This window comes from Lynx rufus, unplaced genomic scaffold, assembly GCF_022079265.1.
Source record: "Lynx rufus isolate CCGP_SWC_20201006 ecotype Redwood Valley unplaced genomic scaffold, mLynRuf1.p SCAF_2, whole genome shotgun sequence".
NCBI classification, from domain to species: Eukaryota; Metazoa; Chordata; class Mammalia; order Carnivora; family Felidae; genus Lynx; species Lynx rufus.
The window spans coordinates 146,518,696-146,546,069 of record NW_025814834.1 but is presented as its reverse complement, the minus strand read 5'-3'; the positions used below and the strand labels follow the sequence as shown (position 1 = coordinate 146,546,069).

Genomic DNA, 27,374 nt, shown 5'->3' with positions numbered 1-27,374 from the left:
CCGCATGCGCCCCAGTGCACCAACACTGTAAATGGAAATGTCTTGTGAATAGGTGGTGTGTCCAAACAGGACTCGTTCGCGCTTAGCAGGGCAGATAAGTTAATGACATCCCAGGGCCCTCATGAGCCCACACCTCTTTCAAGGCCCTGTTTGGGGCCCAAGCAATGTGTTGACATGGTAATATGTTTTTGTAAAACTTAGAAGTATATTGGCCACAATCAGGACCTCTGTCCCTTTCCTCTCCAACCCACCCTCTGTTACACTTGCCCTTCTGTAGGCTGGTGTTAGAGAGACCATGGGGTGTTAGGGGTTCAGCTAAGGGGAAGTTGAGTTGAAGATCCGTGGAGTTTAGGTTAAGAAGGTTAGGTTTATGTGGTTTACTTTCACATCTAGTTAAGTTATTACTAGCTATTCTGGTGCAGGAATGGCTTCTGGCATTCTTCCCACCGCCCACTTCAGCAATGCCAGGGGTCATATTGCAATATGAACATGACCTATTGCACTGGGCATCGAAAGTATGCGGATAGTGAAGAAGAAACAAGTTTCCAAAATAATGAAGCAAGAAGCTAGTCTGTGAAAAATTCTGCCAGTCTTCAAATATGCAAAATTATAGGCAGAGGATTTGATTCTCACACATGCCCGTTCAAAACAAAAGTTCTGTCCTGCCTGGAGTATACTCAATAAGCACTGTATGCAGTTATAAACCCACAGTATTCTTTTATGTAACTCACACAAAATAGAACTTATCGGCATTCCTGCGCTTGTAGGGCACAAAGCAACATCAGTTCTATGGTGACTATGTTTGTTTAGTCACGTATTTAAAAAATCCAATATATTGGGGGTGCCTGGGTGGCTCAGTCAGTTAAGCATCTGACTTTGGCTCAGGTCATGATCTCTCAGTCTGTGAGTTCAAGCCCTGTGTCCAGCTCTGTGCTGACAGCTCAGAGCCTGGAGCCTGCCTCAGATTCTGTCTCCCATTGTCTCTGCCCCTCCCCCACTCATAATCTGTCTCTCAAAAATGAATAAATGTTAAAAAAAATTTTTTTTGTTTTAATCCAATATATTGGATCACATCCTGAAGAGGACAGCAGTTTTAAACAAAATGGGATGAAAAATTACCCATCAATGGAGCACAACAAAACAATGAAATCACTGTACCTATTTATAAACAAAGCAACGTATAGTGTTAAGAATAATGTGATTACATGATCAAGTAGCTCAATGCAATGTAGGGATTTTTTAATTTTTTATTAAATTAAATTAAAATTAAAAAAATTAAATTTTTTAATGCAATTTTTTTTTTTTAAATTTTTTTTTCAACGTTTATTTATTTTTGAGACAGAGAGAGACAGAGCATGAACGGGGGAGGGGCAGAGAGAGAGGGAGACACAGCATCGGAAACGGGCTCCAGGCTCTGAGCCATCAGCCCAGAGTCTGACGCGGGGCTCGAACTCACGGACCGCGAGATCGTGACCTGGCTGAAGTCGGACGCTTAACCGACTGCGCCACCCAGGCGCCCCTAAATTTTTTAATGCAATTTAATTACTCCTCTGTATGTTTTATTTTCAGATACCTTTTATATTCATCCAGAATTGCTGACCATATCAAAATTCAAAAGAACTTCCAGAGGTATGTATTTAAGACCATTCATTCACTAATGCATTATGTAATCTTGCTGGGTTTTTGATGTTTGCAGTATAGCCAGCATTTCAAAATTTGTGGTTTGCTATAATTTTTTTTCTCATTCTAAGTAAATATGTGTTTTTATACCAATTCTGTATTCCTAATTTTGCATTTATGTCCTTAAAGAGTGTCTTCTTGAACTGTGAAATGTATACAACCCAGAGCGACTGCTGCGATTAGTAAAGACTGCAAATGTTATTTACCAGTGCAGGTACTTTGGAAGTTCTTTTAACTTCAAGCTTTGAGAGAACAAGAAAATTAAATGAGAAAAATTGAACTTACTTTGTAGCATGCCCTACATAGAATTTGTTAAGTGAACGTAACCTGATGTTAAATAGAACACTCTCTCTTCAGTTTCTCCAGGGGGACTGATAGTCTAGCTCTCACTTACCAAAGCATATCTGAGACACAGTGCCATTAGAGGAATCTTAAAAAGAAAAAAAAAAAAAAATTCTGAGGTTGAGCTTCAAAAATTCAGGACATTTATCCAGGGACTTCTTTTGTACCTCAAGAATATAAAAAGTTTTTGGACAGTGGGAAGAAAGAGGAAAGATGGGATGGGGGAAATTTGTGCTGAGAACTTCAAGTCCTATATCCCATGAGGAAATAAGAGGTGGGGGGCGGGTGTCTGAACCTCCCCGCTCAAGTCTCGGGGGCCCTTCAACATGGCCACTTTGAGAGTCGGATATGTGTGGCCTGCAGTTTGAGGAATGGCGAGCTGCCCCCGAAAATATGCAGGGTAGAAGAGGCGGGGGTGAGCGGTATTGCGGGGGGTGGAGTCAGGGCAAGTAATCACTTCGTGTGGAAAATGACCTCATCTACCCCTGCAGCAGGACACAATGGTGCACAGGATCAAGGACTGCCCTCCTGAGGCTGATTTAGGGTCTGCCTAGAAGACCATCTACAGGGGGGTGGGGTTCCAACAGTGTGGGAGTGGGTCCTCCGAGAAGGCTGGGAGCAACCAGCTAAAGAAGGGGTATCAACACATCTCCAGAGAAACCGCCAGGAGGACCCCCACAAGGGTGCTCAAGAGAGTATCGGCTTTTTTTTTTTTCTTAAGTTCATTTATTTTGAGAGAGAGAGCATGAGTGAGGGAGGGACAGAGAAAGAGGGAGAGAGAAAATCCCAGCGTACAGCTCGACTTGAGGCTTGATCTCAAGAACCATGAGATCATGACCTGAGCTGAAATCAGGAATCAGGTCACTTAACCAACTGAGCCACCCCGGAGCCACAAGAGAGTATCAGCTTTAAACACAAGCCTAACTCGGCACAAAGCCAAGTGATAGCAGATACAACAGAAGCAAGACCGTTTTCTGCTCCTGTCTTCCCTTTGTCTCTGTTCCAGCCCTAGGGGTGAGCCCAATGAATGAAGAGGAACAAGAAAAGAGAAATAAAGGAAAAATGTGGTCTACGAGCTACTAGTGGTGTGGTCTGACAAAGGGAGGTTTGACATTATATAAAATTCATCATTTTAATTATTTCCAGGGCTGGGTATTCTAATGGGTGCCTTAGAGTGTGTTTGTGACTTAAAAGGGCAACAGGACTGACTGTATATTGCCTCTGGGTAAATCGTATTTATCTAGGGCAGGGAAAGATTACCACAGACAATAAACTTCATCGGATCAGCAGGAACAAAAGTAAAGCTGTGTTTTATCACGTTCCATAAGTCAAATCTGGTCAACACTTTTGCTGCATTAACTTAAGAATAAGCAAATAGAAAACTATAAATAACCTAAAGCTATACTTGTGGCGTTGATTGAACATCGTTTTCTAATCCTTTCTTCAGAGAGCTTTACTGAAATCCATATACAGAAATGGCCAAATCCACATCTCTGTCTTGTTCTTAATCTGAATCACTCATTCAACAAATATTTAATGAGACTCTGACAAGTTCAGCTTCCTAAATGCTACCTCTGTCTTGCCACTCCCCTACTCAAGAACCCTCTGTAACTCCCTACTGCTTACAGCAATGATTGTTCAGAGGATGAACACTCCTCTGGTGCGGAGAGGAGATATCAGTAGGGTGGAGGTTTAATTCACCCTTACCTCCCTCTCTTTTCATTCTGAGGGGGGAAGGTGGCTTTACCTCCCTCTCCAGGCCACTGGCCTCACTGCCCTAAAAGCTACTGTGATGCATCAGAGGACTTATTTAATTTGCTCTCAGCAGAGTTCCTATCCTTTGTCCACTGAAATCACTTGGATAAAAAGGAAATAGAATTATATTTCATTTGGATTCAACTTACATTTTCTTTTCTTTCTTTTTTTTTTTTTTTTATTAAGCTGGGAATAGAATATTCTCTGTTGGCAGCAGCCCAGCGATAATCGTTTTAGCTCAGATGGCTTCTCTAATGCCATATCCTGGGGAAGAAAAGCTTATTGGGGCTTTCATGACAGCCTTTTATCTCTAGGGCCTCTTTAGTCTCTACCTCTTGCACCTGGCCTGACAGAAGGTTTGGAGGCTTTGGGGGTCAAAGCATTTGGGTTGGGAGAGGCAGGATGGGGCAGCAGTTACAAAGGTCTGACCTGCACCCAGCTCGAAGGACATCTTTGCCGTTCACGCATTTACATGCACTATTCCCTTTTCTTTAATTTATTTTAATGTTTATTTATTTTTGAGGGAGAGACAGAGACAGCGCATGAGCGGAGGAGGAGCAGAGAGAGGGAGACACAGAATCTGAAGCAGGCTCCAGGCTCTGAGCTCTCAGCACAGAGCCCAACATAGGGCTTGAACTCATGAACAGCGAAATCATGACCTGAGCCAAGGCAGGCCACTTAACTGGCTGAGCCACCCAGGAGCCCCTACATGAACTATTCTAAGATAATAAGCCTCCGTACTCTCTCCTCTGTGGTCTCCAGTACACCTTGTTTGGGAAAGCATTAAAATGATTTTTTTGTTTTTTGTTTTGAGAGAGAGAGAAGGTGCACGAGTCGGGGGAGAGGGACAGAAGGAGAGAGAGAGATAACCCCAAGCAGGCTTCGAGTGCTGTCAGTACGGAACCCCATGCAGGGCTCGATCCCACAACCCTGGGATCTTGACCTGAGCCCGAATCGAGGGTCGAGCGCTCAACCTCTTGAGCCACCCAGGTGCCCCAGAATGAATTTTTTGAATCAAGTATTATTATGCTGTTGCAGCTTGTTCTATATCCCATTGGAAATGCTAAAAATAATGATGGGAAACACATTCAAAGTCCAGGTGTTGTGAGATAAGATTGACATTGTATTCCAAGCTTCCTTTTTTTTTTTTATGACTTCTTTTATTTTAGTGTTTTTTATGCTTAATACCACAGTTGCTTACTATGTGCTGGACATTGGGGCCTAAAATAATCAACAAGAAAGGGGCTGGGGGGAGGGGTCTTTAGGGAGGGGTGTGTGTGGAGGAATTTGGCCTGCCCATAATCTTCAGCAGCCACCCCAAAACCACCCAGTTAACACCAGGATGAGGATGATGATAGTAAATCTTATGAACAAAGTGCAAAGGCTGTTTTGATGGATCTAAACCTGTATTCTCAAAACATAAGCTAATGGGAATGCAGCTTCAAGACAAGATTTAGTCCCGTCTTCCCATCAGATTTTTAAAGCTGCCGCAAGAGAAGCTTATGGTCTATTGGAGTAGGAAACTGATGTGTGCACAATGAAATAAATTACTAGAGGGTAAATGCTATAATGGGTATTGTGTTTTCCTAATGAACTCTTCCGGGGTGGGTCAAGAGTGCTCATTTTCTTCTCGGAAATAGCTCTCTGGCCCCAAGAGATAATCATCTCTCAAATACCCGATCAGTTGGCACCAATGTCTTAATACCTCCAAGGGGTGTCCTCCCACAGTCTGACCTCCTGTATGAGGCCATGAAGAAAGTTTGCCTTGCATCCCTGAACTCATTGCCACCCCTTACTAAGTGCCTTCACAGGAGGTCCTGCCCCGAGCCACCAAAGTTGGCCATGTATGGAAAGGTTATCTATCACTCAAGACTGCTGGATTTTCTTCTACATGGGACAAAAAACAAAAAGAATGGGTTCCATAAATGTATGCTTTACAGGATCAGGTGACTTTCCTATCAGTAATTACTTCAGGGGCTTTTTCCGTATGCCAGCACAGTGCTATGCATTGGCCATGCTATGATAAGCAAGATGGACGTCCCTTACTCCCTGAGTTCCTCACAAGATAGGTTACCCCATCACTTTAGGTTTTCTTTTCCCTCTTTTACCAGAAAGATTGAGCCAAGCTTTCTCCCTTGGAGCTGCCCCCCAAAGATTCGTTCACACACATGCAGACACCTAGATTTCTGCGCATTAAGAAAGAACATACTTTCCCCATGATATTCTTTTTCACAGCACCCTATTCACAGCCTTTCTAAGACTTATAATCTGAGGATATTTCACTAATCAATTTGTTCTCTTGTTCATTACCCTTGTTCTCTTGTTCATTACCCCCTCTCATTAGTATGGAAACTCCACGAAAGCAAGGACTGCTTGGTCTTAGTCCCAGCTGAATCCTCAGTTCCTAACCAGCCCCTTGCACATTGTAGGTGTTCAACAATATTTGTAGAATTAATAAATATGTGGAAGGAAGGAAGGAAGGAAGGAAGGAAGGAAGGAAGGAAGGGAGGAAGGAAGGAAGGAAGGAAGGATGGATGGAAAGGAGGGAGAGGGGAAGGAAGGAAGGAGATAGAAGAAAAAAAGAGAGTCAGAAAAGGTTATACAAGGCCTACACAAAGATAGGGTCACCTAGTATCTTAAGGACTTCACATATCCATTTATAAGGGGATTACTGGTCTGGGGCGGCATCTTTGATGAGGGTAGAGACCCACAAGCAGCTCTCCCAGACATTCTCTCAGGGCAAACAGTGACATACTTTGGACCTTGCAGACCTTGAGTCACACAGCTGAAAGGGGTTATTATCTCTTGATGTCACTGACTAGAGAGACTAGAGAGAAAGGAGCACCAACCTCTGGGCTCTCAGCAGGCAGTTGTATCTGGTGGTTGGATGTGTCCTTGGAGACAGAACCCAAGCAAGGGTCCAACAACGTTTTCCTTCGATCAAGGCAAAAATTCTAATGAAAATATCTCTTGTTTTATAAGACAATTTTTAAATACATTTTTTCTAATATCCTTAAATACATTTTTCTAGTTAGAGTTCACATAGGCTGAAAGCAAGCCCGTTAAATTGGCCAAGCAAAAATGTGTGCACACAATGAGGTCACTGCAAAGAAATACATGGGATCAGAGAGGTGTGATCCCTCAGAACCACAGTGTAGGCCCAAGTTAAGAATTTTAAGTACCTGAAGTCATTTATTTATTCCTATTTCCTGCACTTATTAAACATTTATTGAGCACATATTATATCTTCTGTGGATTCATTTATTCAGTGATAAATATGGTGGACAAAACCAAATCACACAGGTTGGGGAGGGATATGGTAGTGGCCACTGCTGAATGCCCTAGACACGTAGCAGACTGTTCCATGCTGTTGTGTGTTGGATGTAAAGAACTCATCAGTCCCACACCTGGAGAGCAGTGTTTCCCAGCCCGCTCCCTGTGGGACTAAAGTGCTTTTTGGTGCTACCAACGGTACAAAGATGTCATTAAATCTATTTTTACATCAGGGGCACCTGGGTGGCTCAGCTGGTTAAGCGTCCAACTTTGGCTCAGGTCATGATCTCACGGTTCGAGTTCGAGCCCTGCATCGGGCTCTCTTCTGACAGCTCAGAGCCTGGAGCCTGCTTCGGATTCTGTATCTCCCTCTCTCTGCCCTTCCCCCACTCACACTCTGTCTCTCTCTGTCTCTCAAAAATAATAAGCATTAAAAATTTTTATTTGGATTTTTTTACATCAGAAAGTACAACGGGTCTAGGGGGGCCTGGGGGGCTCAGTCAGTTAAGCATGGAACTCTTGGTTTTGGCTTAGGTCATGATCTCACAGTTTGTGAGTCCAAGCCCACATTGAGCTCTGTGCTGACAGTGCAGAGCCTGCTTGGGATTCTCTCTCTCTCAAAATAAATAAATAAACATGAAAACAAATTCTAGTAATAAAAAAGGAAAGTACAGTGGGTCTCGCTGCTTTTTATCAGGCACCATTTATATCAAAAAGCTGGCGAGATCATTTTCTTGATAATGCAGTGCAAATGCAAACACTAATAAGTAGCCCAAATTGTAGCCACACTATGTGTAAGAGAATTTCAGGGCCAGGCTGCCATTTCTAGGCCTCTCACATTCACTTTTGATGCTAATTAATGCTAGAATTCACATTTCTCTGGGTTTCCCGTTTGCTAGCAGGTGCTGTGTAGATCACCTATAGATCACGCAGGGACTTAATGCTCCTGGCAGCCTTCCTCGTCAAACAGCAGCAACACAGCTGTCCCATCCCCAGCTGACCCGCTGGAATCATGCCACTGGGCAGGCACTCTGGATCACCCTCTGGCATGCACTGATCAGCTGCTTTTCTGTGATCCTGCCTGACCATCAGATGTGGAACAGAGCTAGTTCACGTACACTATGAAGCATCGAGACTCCCAAAGTTCTTGGCATAGAGGGCACCCTTATATATATTTTTTTGACTGGTTTTGTTAGTCTCTGAATTTCTCGATTCTCTCTACCTGAATACTCTCACCTTGAGCTCAGAATGTTTCAGCTGCACCATTCATAATTTAGTTTTGTTGTTTCTCTCTGCCTCTCTTTGTTGTTTTTTTTTTTAATGTTTATTTATTCTTAAGAGACAGAGACAGAGTATGAGTAGGAGAGGGGCAGAGAGAGAGGGGGAGACACAGGATCTGAAGCAGGCTCCGGGGTCCAAGCTGTCAGCACAGAGCCCGATGTGGGGCTTGAACTCAGGAACTGCAAGATCATGGCCTGAGCTAAAATCAGACACTTAACTGACTGAGCCACCCAGGTGTCCCTCTCCACCTATCTTTGAAGTCAGGAAGCTAAGTATGGTAAGTGGAATAATGGCTCCCCAAAGATGACAATGTCCCAATCCCTGGAATCTGTGAATGTGATAGGCCACACAGAAAGTGAGCTAAAGTTGCAGATGGAACTAAGGTTGCTAATCAGCTGTAGAGATAAGATTAACCTGGATCATGCAGGTGAGACAAATGTAATCACAAGGGTCCTTATGAGTGAAAGAAGGGAGGGTGGTTGGAGGTAGAGGAGACATTACAAAGAAGCAAGTCAGGAGGGTTGTAACTGCTTGTCTTTCAAGATGGAAGACGGCCATGAGCCAAGGAATGGGGGCAGCCCCCAAAAGCCAGAAAAGAAAACAGGTTCTCCCCTCGAGCCTTCAGAAGGAACACAGTCCTGCCATACCTTGATTTTATCCCAGTGAGACTCATTTTGAACATCCGATCTACCGAACTGTAAGGTAATACATTTGTGTTGTTTTAAACCGATAAATTTGTGGCAATTTGTTACCACAGCAATGGAAAATGAATACTATGCTCGATTCTTCGTTTCCATAAGTGCCCTTGCTTTCTGCAGATATTCAATAAGCATGTGTTGAATGAGTAAATACCAAAGAACTACTGTTTTACACCTATGGTTGATTTTTTTATTGTGATAAAATATACACAGTATAATATTATGTTTACCATTTGTAAATGTTCAGCTCAGTGTTACTAACTTTATTTACACTGTTGTATAGCCATCAGCACCAACTATACCCAAGAGTTTTTAATCTTCTCCCTACTCTACTCATGAAACAATAACTTCCCCCTTTCTGTCTATCCCCACCCCCTGCTAACCTCTATTATACTCTCTGCCTCTATGGATTTGTCTATTCTAGGTAACTCATAAGTGGAATCGCACAGTAGATGTCCTTCTATGTCTGGCTTATTTCACTAAGCATGTTTTTAAAATTCATCCATTTGGTAGTATATATCATACACACACACACACACACACACACACACATTCCTTTCTATGGCTGAATAATATTCCATCATATGCATATGTCACATTTTGTTCAGCTATTCATCTCTCGACACACACTTGTGTTGTTTCCGTGTTTGGCTATTGTCAATAGTGCCACTAAGAACATTGGTGCACAAATATCTGTTCGAGTCCTAGGTTTCAGGTCTTTGGGGTATGTACCTAGGAGTGAAATTGCTGGATCATATGATAGTTCTGTGCTCGACCCTTTGAGAAACTACCAGAGTGTTTGCCATAGCAGCTTCACCACTTCGTATTCCCACCAACACTGTCTGAGGGTTCCAATCTCTCCTCATCCTCATCAACACTTCTCTTCCACTTCTTTCTTTCGTAAAATCAAGTTAGAGCCATCCTAGTAGTTGTGAAGTGGTATCTTAGTGTGGTTTTGATTTTCATCTCCCTAACCCCTAATGATATTGCACATCTTTTAAAAGGGCGTATGGGCCTTTGTATATCTTCTTTGGAGAAGTATCTATTGAAGTGCTTTATTCATTTTTTGAATTATTTTTGCCCTTGAGTTTTTGTTGTTGAATTTTTTTTCTTTTTTTTTTTAATTTTTTTAACGTTTATTTATTTTTGAGACAGAAACAGAGCATGAACGGGGGAGGGTCAGAGAGAGGGAGACACAGAATGTGAAACAGGGTCCAGGCTCTGAGCTGTCAGCACAGAGCCCGACGCGGGGCTCGAACTCATGGACCGCGAGATCATGACCCGAGCTGAGGTCAGCCGCTTAACCGACTGAGCCACCCAGGCGCCCCTTGTTGTTGAATTTTAGAAGTCCTTGTGTATTCTGGATATTAATCCCTTATCAGATAAATAACTTGCAAATATTTTCTCCCGTTCAGTAAGTTGTCTTTTTGCTTTCTTTAATACTACCCTTTGATCCACAAATGTTCATGAAGTTGATAAAGTCCAATTTATCCTTTTTTTTTTTTTTCGCTGTTGCTTATGCTCTTACAGTTCATCTCAACTTGGATGGCAGATGGGTTCTGTCTGAATATCTCACAAAAATCATCAGAGGCTTTTTTATTCGGTTTTACACTCTGTGTCTGTCCTCATATAAAGGATTGTCCAAATAGCAGAAGTCACATATAGCGAAGTGTTCTTTTATATGTAAAACTCTCTAACTAGTTTTATTCACAATAGTCTAAAAATGCAAATAGTCCAATGTCCATCAGCAGTAGAATGGATACAAAAACTGTGGAACATTGGCCCGTGGAGGAAGACCTAGTGATGAAAAGAATGCAGTCTTGCTATAGGTACAAACCTGAATGACTCTCAATGACACACTGAAGAGTAAGAAGTCAGACACAAAAGTGCACACACCGTAGGGCTCCATTTATCACGGGGTTAGAGAGGTCCGTTTCATGGTCACCTGGAGTAAGGTATTAACTGGGAAGAGGCCCAAGGAGACAAGAAAGTCTTCTGAGATATTGGAAATAGTTTATATCTTGATCTAGGCAGCGGCTACACAGGGGCATGGGTATGCATAATGGTCAAGGTTATGCCAGATTTGTGCGCCTTACTGTTACGTTATCCCTCAATCAAAAAAAATTAAATCTCTGGTTTATAGTGAGAATCAGTGTTCATATTGGTAAGTGATCTTGGTAATGTTTCCCATCAGGACAGGGGCTGAACTACCTCTCCAAAAGGCTCTGCCATGTCTGGAAACCTCAAAAACAATAGCTGATAGAGCAGCAGCAGCAAATAGAAGCTCCCTACGATGGTCTAGGAGTCTTGGAAATGTGCCCGTGGCTGGAAGAGTTTTCTTGAGGGGTTGTTAGATGGGCAGTAAGTCATTAGCTTCTAGATTCCTGTTATATTCCTAAAATATAAAAATAGGTTCCCTGGAAAATATCAATGAGCAACCAAGTAGGATGACTTGAATGGTGTAATATTTGGAAACAACTATGGTTGTTGCTCAAAGGTGTGGCTAAAATACTTTAGATACCAAGAAACAGGATTCAAAACGATAATGAGCAATAAAGCAGTTTGTTTGTTTTTTTTTTTTTTAACATAAGTGCAAGTTGACACATGCGTATGTTAACACAGATTCAGGTGTGAAATTGAGAAAGCATGAAATGATAGGACGTGGCTATAATTTGTTCACTGACTTTTCCTCTCGGAAAAGTATGTGAAAATGTGGAAATAACCTTGTAATACCTGATGTTTGAGGAAATTAAATTTTTTGGAGAAATTAAATTTTAAAAATCATTTATATGAGGTCCTAGGTAAGTAGAAATATCAGTTATCAGTCCATATCAAAGGAGCAGTCCTGGACTGTAAGGTTTGAGGGGCAGGTGAGATGAGCAGGCAACACTGGACAGGACTATCACACCTTAGAAAATCTGGCCATTACTCAACATGAGATTTATAAAATGGCCCACCGAAGCCAAGATGAAATTCATACAGGAAGGATAGGGGCCTGAGGTTGCATATCCGGTCCAATCCCTCTTGGGTCCTGAGACAAGACTGAAAAGACATGCAGCATCAACACATGCTACATCAAAAGTTTTCAAGATACTAGAATGCATTAACAGAAGTATGACAAAGAAAGACATATGGTATGCAAGCACTAAAAGCAATCCTCCGTGTGCATTTTATTGTCTATGTCACATTTTGTTCACTATTTGGAATAGTTTTATTTTGATAGTTAAATTGCACAGTGGTTAGGAATTCTACTTGTATTAGGCAAGTGCTATGGCAATAGGCATGGAAGTCATGGGGCACTTTGATAGGATTTACATAACCACACAGATTTCAGAAAATTCCCCCAACCCATCTCCTTAAAAAGAACTATTAAATCATTAGAGATCAACCTTATTTGAGGGGGAAAAAAATCACAGGAGTTACTTCATAATCTTCAAGTATGTAATTTCCAGGGTTGTTGTAAACAGATCTGATGAGGTGCTGACATTAATAGGGATCAAAACAGAACTGGGCTTAAACACTACTAAGACATTCCAATCTATTGTCTAACTTTGGATTGCACAAGCAGCAAAAGACGGAGCGCGTGTCTTGAAAGATCTTTAAAATAAGACCAACCCCCTCCTATTCCTAACAGTTTAGGCATTCTGTACTTTTTGGAGTCAAGGACTGAACGATTTCAAGTACCTCACACATACAAGAGCTCTTTCTTCAAAGTGCTCACACAACCATCAGATGGCAGAAGTGGCTATGTTGCTCTATGGTCAGATACAAATCTATATTGATATTGAGTAAAATGAGTGAGAGAGAGACCATGTGAGTGGTGGAGAGAGGCAGAGGGAGAGAGAAGATTCCACGCTCAGCGTGGATCTCGACACAGGACTTGATCCCACGACCCTGGGATCACAACTCAAGCCAAAATCAAGAGTTGGACACTTAACGAACTGAACCACCTTGGCACCTCAATAGGTATTTTTTAAGGACAAGTGTGTATTTCCCCAGGAATCAGAATATCTTACACATTTACATGCACATACACTTCCCCTTCTCGTTTCAAAGTACATTTCTGAGCCTCTTTCCCCAAAACCCACCAAAAGAAGGCATCTCACATTTGGCTAGTACCCAGGGCTGACCACACACTCAGTTCAGAAAAGGATAAGGCTCGTGAACAAGGAAATAGATAGAGCTCTGAGCTCTCCCTTAATAGGAGTCCTGTCTAAACAGGGCAGTCCTTCCAATAACTGAAGAGTTTAAAATCACTATAAACTCCCACCAGCCACTCTGTCTCAGTATAACCGCTGGCCATTCACCATTTCCCAGAGAGGCCCCGGGATAGATCAGGCCCCACCTGGAGCCAGAGCAGACATCTGACCTCTGTTCCTTGTACTCAAATTGTGGTTCCAAACAGAGCTCCAGCCCACACCCTCCTCTCATGTCCTTGATCACTTCCTGGATCCATGTGAGAAACTCAGACTTGTGCTTTTAATCTGTTCTAAAGGGAATTTAGGGGCGCCTGGGTGGCGCAGTCGGTTAAGCGTCCGACTTCAGCCAGGTCACGATCTCACGGTCCGTGAGTTCGAGCCCCGCGTCAGGCTCTGGGCTGATGGCTCAGAGCCTGGAGCCTGTTTCCGATTCTGTGTCTCCCACTCTCTCTGCCCCTTCCCCGTTCATGCTCTGTCTCTCTCTGTCCCAAAAATAAATAAACGTTGAAAAAAAAAATTTTTTTTAAAAATAAAGGGAATTTAGCTCATCCCAGGGGTTGGCTCACACCCATAAAAGCAAGGGAACTAAGGTCCTAATCAGTGTGTGATACTACTTGTCTTCCTCTTCCTGCAGGATCACAGGATCAACCTCTGCATAACCAGCCTCTGAAACTCCAGGATTCTCATGAGCCCTTCTCTACTGGCAAAAACACTAGCTAACACTCACTAAGCATTTACGATGTGCCAGACACCATTCTAAATACATTTATGTATAAATGCATAGAGTCATTTATTCATTCAGCAAATATTTATTGAGTGACCACCATTGTCAGACACTGTCCTGGCAAACCAAACACGTGCTTTTTTAGATGGTATGGTCTAATAGGAGAAAAACAATAGCAAAATAATTAAATTATATAGTGTATTAGAAAGTTACAGGCCCGGAGAGAAAACAGTGCAAGTAAGAGGAATGAGAAGTACCAGAGTAGGACAAGTGGTAATTGCTATTTTAAAGAAAGTGGGCAGGGGGCTCCTGGGTGGCTCAGTCAGTTGAGCATCTGACTTCAGCTCAGGTCATGATCTCACAGTTCATGGGTTCCGGCCCCTGGTCAGATTCTGTGGTGACAGCTCAGGGCCTAGAGCCTGCTTCAGATTCTGTATCTCCCTCTCTCTCTGCCTCTCCTCAACTCTCTCTCTCTCTCTCAAAAATAAACATTAAAATAAATAAATAAATAAATATCTACTTTAAAAAAAGGAGAGAAAATGGGCGGGACCCCACTAGAAAGGTAGGCTATAAGCAGAGGAAAGAGTCAATATAAAAGCCCCAGGGCAGATTTGCAACAACATGGATGGAACTAGAGGGTATTACACTAAGCGAAATTAGACAGAGAAAGACAAATATCATATGACCTCACGCATATGTGGAACTTAAGATAGAAAACAGATGAACACAAAGGAAGAGAAGCAAAAGTAATATAAAATCAGGGAGGGGGACAAACTATAAGAGACTCTTAAATACAGAGAACAAACTGAGGGTTGCCAGAGAGGCTGAGGGTGAGGGCATGGGCTAAATGGACAAGGGGCATTAAGGAGGACCCTTGTTGGAATGAGCATTGGGTATTATACGTAGGGGATGAATCACTGGATTCTACTCCTGAAATCATTATTGCACTATATGCTAACAAACTTGGATATAAATTTAAATAAACAAACAAACAAACAGACAAACAAACAAAAATAGTCCCGGGGCAGGAGTTTGCCTGACGTGTCCAAGAACAGCAAGGATGCCAGAGTGACTGGAGTAGAGTGAACAAGGGGTAGAATCACAGGAGGTGAGGCAGAGGAGGTGTTGACACGGTGATTAAGCAGATTATGAAGGAGCATTTCAGTCACTGTTGGGAATTTGACCTTTATGCAGTGGGGGGGAAGCTATGGAGTCTTGATGTAATTTATGGGTTTTTTAGAAGTGTTTATTTATTTATTTTGAGAGAGAAAGGGACAGCACAAGCAGGGAGAGGCAGAGAGAGGGAGAGAGGGAGAATCCCAAGCAGGCTCCCCACTATCAGTGCAGAGCCCAATGCGGAGCTCAAACTCATGAAGTGCAAGATCCTATCCTGAGCTGAGAGTTGGACACTCAGCCCACTGAGCCACCCAGGCACCCCTTGATTGAATTTACATTTTAACAGAGTTGTTGTGTCTACTATGTGGAGAAGAACTACAGAGAGTTCAGAGTATAAGCATGGAGACCATTCAGGCAAGGTGGCCAGGTCTTTGTATCTTTGCATCAGCCCATCTTTGGTGGGGTTGCCCTTGGGAAATGATGTAAGTTTTGAATGAAGTAATTCTCTTCAACCAAGGCAGTCCCCATGGGGAAAATACCTGTGTGCCTTCAACAACCAATAGTCCCAGCAGGTGGGGATGAGCACATCTGTCCTCAAGAGGACATCTGGGAAAAATGGGCACCAGTAGCCACTGCAAAAATGAAGGTGGCCACAACCAGGTGATAGCAGTGAAAGGGATACAGAGCAATTAGATCCTGTATGTATTTCCAACTTAGATCCAACAGGATTTGCTGCTGAGAGAAGAGGGGCCAAGAATAGTCCATGATTTGGGGACTGAACAATGGAAAGCTAGGACCGCTATTCATCAGACAGGGGATACTGAGTCAGTGCTGTCTCATTTCGCCTTCATAAATAAACTATGTGGCAAGTCCTTTTATTGGCTATATAATACAGCCGAGAAAACTGAGGCACAGAAATGTCAAAAGACAACACCAGAATTTGAGTCCAAGCAGTCCCTCTCAAAACACTTCACTTTTTGTCATTTAAAACAAGATAAAGGGATCCCTTCTCTGAAATATTTGTTAAGGGGCCCAGAAACTGAGTTTACCTACAGAATCTTGACCTCTCACCTAGCTGAGAACAGTGACTGACACATATTAGAATGGTCGAAACTCTGTGAGGACTGTGTGAAGATACAGTTGCAGAGACAGAACACTCGCCCCGTGTGTAGTGGCTGGTTGACATTGGATTCTTGCCCAAAGCTCTTCGGTGCCTCCAACCTCCATATTCATAAAGTCCAAATCTTAGCTCAAAATCCATGATGTGGCTCAAGATTCATCTCTCACCGAGCCTTGGCCCCTTCTGTGCTGTTTCAGATGTCGCTCTCTTACTTTTCTCGCTCTTCTTTAGACACCACGGAGATGTGTTAACTATGCTCTGCCCAGACCCTCTGGTTCCCCACCTTCCCCTGAGGCCACCATCCTGGTTTTGCTTCCCTGTCACTGGTAGGACATACTCCATACCTCGGACACTTCTCTTTTCCCCCAGCGAAGCTGAATATTTCTCTTTCAAAGCTGTCGAACTCTCCTCCATGAAGGCTTTTGCAGAAGTGAGGATTTTGTTCAATTGTTTGTGCCAGAGGCTTCACTACACACGTCAGGAAGTCCAGATGTAGGCGGCCCAGGCCTCGTCAAGGACCGGGCTGCTTCTAACTTCCTTGCCTGCCATCCTTAGCATCTGGCTTTGGTCTTCATGGTTGTAAGATGGCTGCTGCACCCCGGGTATTGTGTCCAGGTCCCAGGATGAAAGAAAGGGCAAGGACAAAGGGTCAAAGGTCCGTGTCAGCTGAATCTGTGCCTTTGTATCAGAAAAGTAATAGCTTTCCAGGGAGCCCCACTGGGGCTCATCTCACTGGGTAGAACCTGGCTGCATGGCCGCCTCTTAATGGGCTCAGTGCTGTCCTAAACAAAACTGGCATCTGGTTAGAAAGCAAGAGGAAGAAACGAAAGATGAGATGGGCAATCAGCAGTGTCTGCCACCCCTTCAGAGCCAGGTCTGGCCTGTTTGAACTTTACCCTTCTCTGAGCAGCTATTTATGATAGCAGCTGTGTGCAACTGAAGAGCAGAGTCCATGTCTATATTTCCTTTAATTGAGTGCTGAGCATGGGATACATGTCCCAGTGACTAATGCCATGAATGTAGGGGTAATGTGGCATAATGGTTACTAGTCAGGTGTCCTGGGTTTGAATCCCAACACTGCCATTTACCATTTATTTGCTCTTCAACCTCGGTCAAGTTACTTAACCTCTCTGTTCTTCTATTTCCCATTGTATAAAATGGAGATGATATAGTAATACATATTTTATACAGTTGAGACAAGAATTGATTTCAAAAGGGCATTTAGACTAGTAAGAACAATGTAAGTATCTATTCAGTAGGTACTTACTTGCTACCTATGTTTGAAATATTACCAGAAAATGGGATACACAAGTGGACAAGTTAGAGCATCTTCAGGGACCAAAGGGACAGAATACTTGAAGCCAGGACTGTTGAAGACAGTCTGGATACATGGTGATCACCGGGCAATGTGATCTGGGCGGTGTGCCGGTCAGAGTTCAGGCTCTAAAGTCAGCTGCCCAGATTTGGCTATTGTCTTTTTCCCACTCAATAACTGTGTGTCCCTGGGCAAATCACAAAATCTAAGATTCAGTTTTCTCATACTTGAAATTCAGATAAGAATAAGCAAAGCCAGAGCACCTGAATGGCTCAGTCGAGTTAAGTGTCCAACTCTAGATTTTAGTTCAGGTCGTGATCTCATGGTTTGTGAGTTCAATCCTTGCATCGGGTTCTGCATTGAAAGTGCAGAGTCTCCTTGGGATTCTCTCTCTCTCCCTCTCTCTTTCCCTCCCCGCCCCAAGTAAATAAATCAACTTAAAAGAAAATAAGCAAAGCCTACCCCTTAGATGTGTTTTGAAGATTAAATGAGATCACCTATATAGTGTGCTTAGCATGGCTCATGGTTTTTCTGAGTAACTGTGAGTTTTATTAAGAATCAGGACCAGGAGGGGCGCCTGGGTGGCGCAGTCGGTTAAGCGTCCGACTTCAGCCAGGTCACGATCTCACGGTCCGTGAGTTCGAGCCCCACGTCGGGCTCTGGGCTGATGGCTCAGAGCCTGGAGCCTGTTTCCGATTCTGTGTCTCCCTCTCTCTCTGCCCCTCCCCCGTTCATGCTCTGTCTCTCTCTGTCCCAAAAATAAATAAACAAAAAAAAAAAAAAAAAAAGAATCAGGACCAGGTGAGCTGGACCATTTCACCCTGGCTGGAGGGGTGCAGGAGTGCAGAATGAGGCTTTGCCATACATGTTGATCCTTTCATTTGAAATCCACTGGGAAAAGGTGTCAGAACTGCGAAGTCCTTTGGTCTCCCTGTGGCACTAGGAGGCAGTCAGGGACCAGCGTCCTCCTCTTTGAGTTCTGACAATGGACCTTAAAAAAAAAAATGCAGCAAATGAACCTCTCCTAAGAAATACCCACTTTATTTTTTCTTAGAACTTGTGTTCAACAGACACCTGCTTATCTCTGGAAGTCCCTACCTAACACAAATAGAGGCTTACTGAAGCAGCCCTGCCCAAGAAAAGTTCGTGGGTCTTGAGTCCGGTGCAGCTTTTTTTTGAGGAAGATAGGTCACCACAAATGACCACAGCCATCTTTCTCCAAGCTCAAGCATTCATGTCTGTCAAAAACACCAGAACTTCACTACATCACACTTCACAATTACTAGAGCTTTCTTTGGGCAGATATAACACTTTTAAAAAGCTTACATTAACCATCCAAGAGCCATGATAAAATGGCTAACTGTCCCTTAATGTTGCCATTACATTATTGCAAGAACAAAGTAAAATGCCAAGTTGTTAAAAAAAAAAAATTGATTACATACTAAGTTGATGCTGTGTAACAAAATCTCCCTCAATTAGAATAATAGAAAAAACCTAGATCAGGATAACTAATATATATTTGCAGAATGAAAGCACAAAATGGGTAAAATATTTGTTGTGACATGTTTTTAATCCCTTTAGGTAAAGTATACCTAACTAGCATTAACATATTCTAATAAACTAAATGAGACTAATTAAATGACAGAAGCCACAGTTTAAAGTAGTTGTATGTCATAGCCATACAAGTCTTTGAATATAAAAGAAGTAATTTTTGGTTCCTATAGTAGACTGCATATTGAGGAATGTGAGTTTTTTAATCCCTTGATTTGAAGCTAAAAGAATGCTATGAATTTAACAAGTAAGTCTTTGAAAATGCTCAGGAGAAATCATTTCAAAAGCTTAAATCCAGTAAAACATGTTTGAACTACCATAGAAATTCAGTAAATTTTCACCAAGTACCTATTACTATTTGTATAAGATAGATATTATAGCTCGTTTACTCCTAACTCTGATAAAATGTATACGATCACACACACACACATGCATGCACACACACGTGCACATGCATGCGCACACACACACACTTCCAAGAAACCAGAGGCTACATATCTTAGCCAATATCACATACTTAGTGGGATTTGAACCCCAGCCTTCTAACTTTATTTTTTGTTCTACTGTTTCAAAAAAAAATCTCTACAGTCAACATAGGTCTCAAACCCACAACCATGAAGTCAGGAGTCACATGCTCTACTGACTGAGCCAGTCAGGTGCCCCCTAGCCTTCTAACTTTGAATTTGTAGTCAGTTACATTTCAAAACAATTCTGTGTATTATGAACTCGAACACAGGACTGTCCGAATTAATGTGCATTCTCCACGTTCTCTACATAAAATCCTTCTCTTATGATATATTGTTGCAGAAGCAGAAAAACGCATGACCTACAGAGAAATCAGAGCCTTTCAGTTCCTAACTCTGCGGTTGTCCCTAACCCTTCAGAAGCTACATATGTATGAACCGTGTTGAGACAACGAAAGCTTTGAAACCTGGGCTTTAGCTTCAAATACCACTGGACTCTGGCAGGCAAGGCTGAGCCAAGTAAAGTGGCCCGGAACTTGGCAATAACACCAATCACCCAACTGACCCTCCTGTCTAACCCCCTGAATGTCACCCCCTCAAGCCCACACTTGGTGGTAAGGCAAGACCAATCCAATGGAAATCAGGAACGAGAGCCAAGAAGAAGAGAACACGAGCCCGCGGGTGTACTGATGCCCAGGGCAGAGCCACTCTGGGCAGTCAGTCAGCCCCAGCCCTCAGCTGAACTCAGTTCAGCTCTGCCCTTTCGACTCACCCAGACAAATGGGAAAGAAGAAAGAAGGGAATGAAACAAAGTAGTCAGGACTCTCCCTCTTCTTTCTCCCTCCAGAAGAAAACCATCCTCAAGGACAGAAGTCTTATTTAAGCTCCACGTCCAGTGCCCCACTGTGGAAAGCATGGCCCAAGAACATCCCTGCATATTGGATTGGAACAGGACCAATCAATACAAACATCTCTCCTCCTGGGATTGACCTCAGAGGTAGAGGAGGGAACACCGAGAGCTTCCTTTGCCTACAAGCCAATATTTTATATTTGTGATGTAAACATTTTAGAACTTAGTAACATCATACAGCATAAAATAATAAATTTTTGGGGCGCCTGGGTGGCGCAGTCGGTTAAGCGTCCGACTTCAGCCAGGTCACGATCTCGCGGTCCGTGAGTTCGAGCCCCGCGTCGGGCTCTGGGCTGATGGCTCAGAGCCCGGAGCCTGTTTCTGATTCTGTGTCTCCCTCTCTCTCTGCCCCTCCCCTGTTCATGCTCTGTCTCTCTCTGTCCCAAAAATAAATAAACGTTGAAAAAAAAATTAAAAAAAAAAATAATAATAAATTTTGCAGGGTGGGTGAAAGCCGTGGAAATCCCTACTGAGTCTACTGAAGCTCCTACTGAAGATGCATCACATTCATCTCCTGGTGTCACCCTTACAAGCAGACATAATCTGTGTTTCTGAATGAATTTGTAACGCAGGACCTTTAAAGGGTGGCGTGTAAGTTCCACCTTCTTCATTTTTACAACAGGGGAAGGTTATTTCCAGGAAGAGATTTTGAAGACGTGAATACTAAGTGAGCAGGGCTATTATATGTATGTGAAATGGAAAAGTCTCCCGGTATTTGGCAACTGATGCAGTGGACCAGCACTGGTTTTAATTATGTAGAAGTGATTGGTTACAGTAAAACTCAAACTGGAAAATTGCCTCAGAGTTAGAGTAAAGAATTCTTAAGATTCTAGAGTAGGCAGAGATGAAAGAGCTCATCTCATTCAGTGGTGCCCTGCAATCTATTAAATCCAAACAACAAATGTTTACTGAACATCTATTATGTTCCAGGAACTCAAGTACAAAAATTCTTTCCTTTTTTTTTTAAATTTTTAAATCTTTTTTATTTTTATTTTTGAGACAGAGAAAGAGAGAGAGAGGACAGAGTGTGAGCGGGGGAGGAACAGAGAGAGAGGGAGACACAGAATCTGAAGCAGGCTCCAGGCTCTGAGCTGTCAGCACAGAGCCCCACGCGGGGCTCGAACTCACAAACCGCAAGTTCGTGACTGAGCCGAAGTCAGACGTTTAACCGACTAAGCCACCCAGACGCCCCCAAAAATTCTTTCTTAATATTAAAGAAGCTCACAGTCTCCCATAGGACAGTAATCGGGATTCTAGATATTTATGGAAGAAAAGTACCTGATGAAATCAAATTAACTGCAAACATAGTAAAATTTTAAATACCACATTTTAATCATTATGACAGCACCTACATTTGAAAATTGGTAGTATATGTAAAGATGTGTCATGTTATTTCTTCCAGTGATAGAAAATGCTTGATTCTCAAATATTTTCTAAAATTATTTGTATTCACACCACAGCTCCCTCTTAGTATAAAGCCTGTATGTTGGAAATTGCTGATTTAGTGCCGTGTGCTCATTTTACAGACAATACAAACCGAGGTCTAGAGAGGCGATAAGTACCTCGTATCTGGTCTCATCACTAGTTAGTGGTGGAGCTACGTCATGAGGCCTCTGCTTATTTGCTGTCTAGTCACGTAGGTGACAGAGAACACTATCTCCCATGATTCATCCTCTCGGTCCTAAAAGTTTGAGCTGAGTACATGGGCAGCCAGATGGAGTCTGTATTTCCCAGCCTTTCTTGCACATGGGCATGGCCGTGTGACTTTGGCCAACTGGACTTAAGCAATGGCACAAGAATTAATGTATGCCATCCAGGTCACATTCTTACATGGAATGCTTTCACCTCTCCACATCCTCTCCCTACCCTCTTTTTACTTGTGAGCCAGCTTTAACCATGCAGTTGAAGTCAGCACCCTAAGGGCAAAAGCATAAATAGAAAGAACCTGAGTTCCCGGTGCCCTCAAAGAGCAAGGTCATCCTGCGTTGGCCTACCCCCTCTTGTCTAAGCTACTATAGTTTGAGGTCTTCCTGGTGCAGAAATTCAGGCTGAACCTAACAAAAATAACATACTATACTCAGATAAAAGCCTACAGGGTGAGAGGATAAGGGAAATAAAAACAATACTGCTGAACATAAGAAAAAATGGCATTTCATTTGTATTTCTAAATAATGACACTATTATTGAGGGATCACAAGAGGAAACTAATCTCTGTGGTTGCCAGCTCCCCAGTATTTACGCCCTGTGTAGTCCCCTCCCACATTGTATCAGGGTTGGTCTCTGATCAGCGGAACACAACGGAAGCAGTGGTGGGTGTTTCACAAAGTCCAGGACCTTGGAAGGACCATCATCACAGAGAAACAGTCTGAACTGACAGCCAGCATCCCAGTGACCAATCATTCATTCCCCAGATATTCCATGAGTGTCTACTATGTGCCAGACTGGCCACTAGACGCCATGAGGAAGACAGGCCAGTTGCTGCCCTTGGGGCTCTTACAGTCTAACTTTCAGAGCTACCGCCCATGCCCCCCAGGGCTCCATCAACGTCTCTCTCACCTCCACCACAAGCTGGAAAGTAGAGGTAGGCACCCAGCCTGTGCTCTCCCTTCACCTCCCAGAGTGGGGACTCTGTGGACAGTTGGAGCAGGGGGTGGTCAGAATGGCAGGCTCAGTTGGATGATGGGGGTGTTACCCTCTACTATGTCAAATAACTGGAAAAGAACTTGATCTAGGCAGATATTTTTTCGAACACCAAAGGAGCTTAGGGAGCAAGAGCTACATTTTCATTCTGTGTCAAAAACAATGTTTCAGTGGCCCAAACACTCCTTCTCTGACTATGACAGTATGTAAGGCCACAGTCAGAGAGAGTCCTGGGCTGGTCTCAGGAGACCTGTATGCCATGCAGTGGATGGCTGGGACATGCTCAGATGACAAGTTAGGCTTCAAAGCCGATGAAGCCACAGGGTCTCCTACGGGTTACAAATGCACCTTCTTTTCTTCATAGAGTATTTGCCTGCTGAGATAAAGCAAACTAAAATAAAGATATATATTACTTAGATCCACTCTGGAAGGGGGATGAGGCTGTTGAGGGGGGAAAGACCTTCTCCCATTGTTTTGTCTGAGGAGAATATTCCCTACCTCATCAGATTGTCCTCATGCTCCAATACTCACTGCACTCTGTGGAACAGTATCCCAAAAAATCCATATCCACCAGGGCCTGAGAATATGACCTTCTTTGAAAATAGGGTCTTTGTGGATTTAATTAGTTATGATGTTGCCATACCAGAGGAGAATGGGCCTAAATCCAATAACTAGTATTCTTAAAAGAAGGCCGTGTGACGGCATAGGAGTGTGCACAGAGAAGGTCATATGATGGTGGAGGCAGAGATTAGAGTGAAGCCAAAGGATGCCCAGGGCCACCGGCAGCCACCAAAAGCTAGGAGGAGGCAAGGAAGGATTCTTCCCTGGACTTTCAGAGGGAGCATGTGCCTGCTGACGCCTTGATGTCTGCCTGCTAGATTCCAGAACTGAGAGAATAAATTCCTGCCCCCCCCCCCCAGTTTGTGAGACTTTGTTGCCCTAGCAGAAGGGCCCCCTTGCCTGAGGCCCAGGTGTCAGTCGATGGATCAGGCTTGGTGAGGTCCTTCCCATAGAAAGTCTGCCTCAATTGCGTGAAACTGATGGAAGACTAAGGAACAAGTACGAAGAGGAGGGGGGACAGTGGTCATGAGCCTGGGGAGCAGCCCTCTGATGTGGGGCCCAGGCTGTGGCGGGTGTAGACTGAGCCCCGGGCCTCCGCTTAGCTGTCAACTACCACCGCCCTGAGCTCCTGGGGAAGCCCATGCCCTTCCTTCTTCATGGCAGAAAGTTAGGAAAGGTGACCCTGAGAGTGAGCACAGGCAGGCCTTTGACTGGGGAGAGGAGGGCAGGCGGAGGCTCAAGAAGGTGGGGTTGCAGAGAAGCCCTTCGATACGCTCCGCTCACAGAAACCCCCGATGATGTGGCGGGTGTTGTATATGCCACAGACACGGCCTCAGACTGTGGAGATCATCTTTTAGAAGGGCAGAAAATACTAATTACAGAATAAATGTGGCATTGCTACCACAAGAGGCACTGCTGTCAGGGGTGTTAACGTGGGGTTTTGATTCTGCTGTTGACAAGACAATGGGTGGCCAGTGCTCTCAGGTTCCAGAGGGAGTTGGCTAGCTCAGCTGTGCAGGACGTGCAAAGGGGGAGGCTAAGAACTGGTCTGTAGACCTAAGCTGACTATGGGGCCCCAACCTGTGAAAGAGGCTGGGGAGTCTGAGAGCAAGGCCAGGACCTGCAGGAGGAGGGTGGGGTGGGTGCATGGTGTGTGGTTCACCCTAAATATCCACGATGCAGGAGAGGTGGGAGGCCTGCAGGGAGACTTTCTGGAGCATTGACATGCGTCCCTGAAGGTGAGGCTCAGACTGGTGTCTGCCTCCTGCCTAAGAAATCCAAAGGGCAGGAATGTGACTGAAGCCGCCTGTGGCAACAGTGTAGAAGGTGCGATTCAGGAAGTAAGTTCTCTCCACTGACAGCAGGTCAAAGGTGCGTGTTTCTGTGAAACAAGAGCACAGACATGGGAGGGGATGCTGGGAATTGGCCTGGAACCTCCGTAAAGGGACTTTGCCCCAAAGGGCCATTCCTGAAGGTCCTCCCACAGGCAGAGTCAAACACCCCCGTGACCAGAGACTAAAGGGGGGAGTCTCAAGTATATACATAGTATAGCTGAAAGAGTGCCAGGCACTGGGTCTCCGAAGAATCACAGAGCAGCCCCTAGGACCAAGGACCCGCTTTGGACACTTGCCCATCCCAGACAGCATCAACCGCTGCCCTTCGTCAACTAGTCAGTAGAACCTTTCTGGCCCCCTCTGTCTACTTTCCCCTCTAATCCTGGAGGGGTCAGAGACTGAACCTGGTGGAGGGAGGGGGGCACTGGCATCATAAAGAACCTGCCCACACCCCCCTCTCCCACTGTAGGCTTCCTATCCGCAATGGGCCAGCTTTAATCCCGTTTGTATTATCCCTCTGGGCTGGGCATGATTATGCCTAACTGAGACTGAGATCCCAAAGTGACCAGAGCACTTTTCATGGTCTGTGAGGCATCAGTAAGCTGTGGGCCCCACCAAGGGTCTCATCCGAGGGAAACTCTCCCCTCAGGGCGATTTACAAGGGCAATCATTGTGTGTGTGAGAGGGGGGAAATAAGAGTGCTTTGTGATTAGCTCTTTAATTCCTACGCTTTCAGTCACATTCTGAAGGAGAGACTTGTGTGGGAGTGCCTTCAGCAGGTGTCTGACCTAAGAAGGGAGGAGGTGAGAGAGCACAGAGAGAACAGACAGGGCTCAGGCTGGGGAAGCTTGAAAGTTCAGAGCCACAGTGAAAGGAGAGGTGAAGAGTAAAGGAGGAGAGGTGTAGGAATTAAGGTCAGAGTGGCCTTTCTGAAATACTCTTATGAGAGATGGAATAGTTTGGGGTGGCTTCCGGAACCTGAGTGTGGTCGTAGGAAGTAGTGCCTGGGCTAAGTGAAGAGGAAGGTAAGATAAAGACAAAGGACCAAGGAAGCCAGGGGCTGGGGCCACCCAGGAGATGTGAACACCATCCAGAATGATGGCAGGACTTGAGACAGAGAGAGGGCTATGACCGTAGAGAGGAGTGAGTGAGGAAGAGCAGACAGGAATCTGCCAGAACCTCAGAGAGACAGGGTTCCACACATGTGAGCAAGAGTTAAGAAGATAGGTGGTCCAGATGGATCTCCAGAAGGGCTTGGGAGAGAGGAAGTAAGCGGGAAACAGCCGGAGGAGAGGGAGCACCGAATTTGTTGTGGGTGAAATCATGGGGTGGGGCTTACACCCGTGGGTCACCCGGTGACAACAGGGATGTGACGCAGAGGTGATTCAGCACAGCCTCACCATTCCATGTGCTCTGAGAACCACCAGCAGCGGCCCCACCCGAGAGCTGCGTGTCAGACCCCGCTCCAGGCTGTCTGCATCCGATTCACATTTTACAAGATCCCTAGTTGGTGCTATGCATATGAAAGTTGAATTCTAGAGTATGACAAACGTAACCCAACTACAACCCAGAAGAGGCACCTGAGGTTTTCACATGTATCCGGATATTCTTTTTCCTTTAGGTTTACAAAGGGCTGTTGCAATGGCCTCCAACTGTATGGAAATACATGTTAGGAGGTACAGAGTCACTCGCAGGTGGATGGGCCCAGGCTGCCGTGATGGTGCCACAGAATCTGGTCTGTGTACCCTTTGTGGATGGCTGTTAGGTGGGGACAGTGTGGCTGAAGGGAACTGAAGCCAGTTTCATGTCTGGACAGAGTAAATAATTGAAGAGAGTAAGCAAAGATAAAGCTCCAAATATCTCTTCATCAGCTTTCTTGCTTCGTGCCTGACATCCCACATATCTCCCTCCAGCAGCCAATTCCACAAATATTTGCTGGCTGCAAACCAGGGGCCAGGCAGGCACTCCTAAGGTCCCCTTCTAGTTTCCAGAGCCTTTGCACAAAGCCTATCATGTTTTTGTTTTTTTTTTTTTTAATTTTTTTTAATGTTTATTTATTTTTGAGACAGAGAGAGACAGAGCATGAACAGGGGAGGGGCAGAGAGAGAGGGAGACACAGAATCTGAAACAGGCTCCAGGCTCTGAGCTGTCAGCACAGAGCCCGACGCGGGGCTTGAACTCATGGACCGTGAGATCATGACCTGAGCCGAAGTCGGACGCTTAACCGACCAAGCCACCCAGGCGCCCCAAAGCCTATCATGTTTTAAGTTTTATTCTTATAACCACCCTTTCAGGTCCATAAGGAACATAGGCTATACTTTCTCTATTCACAGGCCTTCAGGATTTGCCCCAAATCACAGAGCTAATAAGTGAAGGAGCTGGTTTTTTTTTTTTTTAAATAGGATATTCTA

General features: G+C 44.2%; 1 long non-coding RNA gene across 1 annotated transcript in view; it reads left to right on the top strand.

The window, feature by feature from the left end:
• LOC124516330 (uncharacterized) overlaps positions 1 to 20,551 on the top strand; it is a 32,379-nt gene extending 11,828 nt beyond the window's left edge. The window contains exons 3-4 of the long non-coding RNA XR_006963024.1: positions 1,570 to 1,629; positions 19,862 to 20,551. This is a non-coding gene — a long non-coding RNA (uncharacterized LOC124516330). The remainder of the gene's footprint in view (positions 1 to 1,569; positions 1,630 to 19,861) is intronic.
• Positions 20,552 to 27,374: the final 6,823 nt, after the last annotated feature.